This window comes from Penaeus monodon, chromosome 33 (assembly GCF_015228065.2).
Source record: "Penaeus monodon isolate SGIC_2016 chromosome 33, NSTDA_Pmon_1, whole genome shotgun sequence".
Taxonomy (NCBI): domain Eukaryota; kingdom Metazoa; phylum Arthropoda; class Malacostraca; order Decapoda; family Penaeidae; genus Penaeus; species Penaeus monodon.
The window spans coordinates 6,442,307-6,443,827 of NC_051418.1; positions in this window are offsets into that span (position 1 = coordinate 6,442,307).

The following is a 1,521-nucleotide window of genomic DNA, read 5'->3' on the forward strand; positions in this document are numbered from 1 at the left end:
CCAACTGGGACCTGACGGCCTTCCAGGGGCTCCTCAAGTGGCAGGTCCTGGGATTTTCTTCTCTCTAGTCTCCTTCCTTTTCTTAGTTTATAGTCGTTGCACCTGGATTTATAATCACAAAGACAAAATGTATTTCTTTTTTCTTTTCTTTTCTTACTGAGTTAGGGGACCGTGACCTTAAGATGAAAGCAATTCAGATTTAGCATTAGCATCTTCTTAAATATACACAAATAATCGCATTTCGAAATCGAATCGGCCAAAAGAGAACGCCGATTTTGCTTGGAGCATCTACAACGAGGCTGAAGGTCTATCGGCCCATAATTTCCCAAATATGCGTCACAAGAAATGCCAGGCAGATAGCTCGGAGGAGGAAGGCATCCTTGCTTCCTTCAGCGACACACTTCAGCGTCGGCGAGTTGTCTGGCAATAACACTTTCCCTTTCCTGTCCGCCTCAACACTCACAAATAGGTTAGCGATGTTCTCCTGGCCAAGTGCCACTGAGGACGCGTGCCGGCGCTCAGCGGGGAGTCGCGACCCCCCGGGTACTGGCACCTGCCCGCCGCTTGCTTACCCCAGCCCCCCCCGCCTCCCCTCCACCCCGGCTCTGGTCATTAGTACGGACGATCTTCGGTGATGGTTTCTTGGACTCGCCCTGCCTAGGGAGCCTCTTCTGGCATCACGTTTTTTTGTTCGTTTTTTTTATTGACAGTCTTTTTTTGTCGGTGTTGCTGGTCACCGGCGCGATCACGACTTCTACTACGTGCCGTTATTTGGTACGTCCTCGATTATGATGTGGATGAGAGTAATTTTCTTGTTGTTGAACTGTAAGCAGCGTCTAAATTTCAGGTGGAGAGGGGGGGTCGGAAGGCCGCTCGAAAATGGTGACTTGATTACTGTTGTTGCATTAAGTCATTCGATAATCTTATCAACAAAGTAAAGTCAGTCAGCGGCGGCGACGAGTGACACGAGGCAGTAACCCGCGAAAGAGCAAGCGAAAAGGGGAAGAAAGGAACGCGGTAGAAAAGCAAAGCGAAGAGGGACAGGCGGGGCTTGAGTGGCGGGAGGCCGGCCGAGGAAGGACACCCTCGTGCCAGGTGGATCTGATAGCTTGAGGTCCCCGGACGCAGTATGAGGCCTGCGATGATCTCACTGTTTCTGTTTCTCTTCTTCTAAACCTTTCCCTCCTTTGTTGGACGTCGCCAGGGACTCTCGTTTCATTGTTTTAGACTGGTGTTTACAGGAGGATGTGAAGGTGATTCTAAATTGTTTATAGGAGGTTGTCCAAGTAATCTCGCGCTGCAGGATCTCATGCTTTCATCTCGTGTTTGGTCCAGGTACATAATTTTCGTGCAGAGCCAGAAGGACTCAAGGCTTCGCTCTGGGCCGCGAGCGTGCCTTCCTCCGCTATCATCTCTCCTACATCTTGCTTTTCCTGCTGCTTGCGTCCTGCCTCCCTGTCACCCTCCGGTTTTAGTGCCTTGTTCTACGACGACCCTCACTTCCTCACCCTCTTCTCGGCG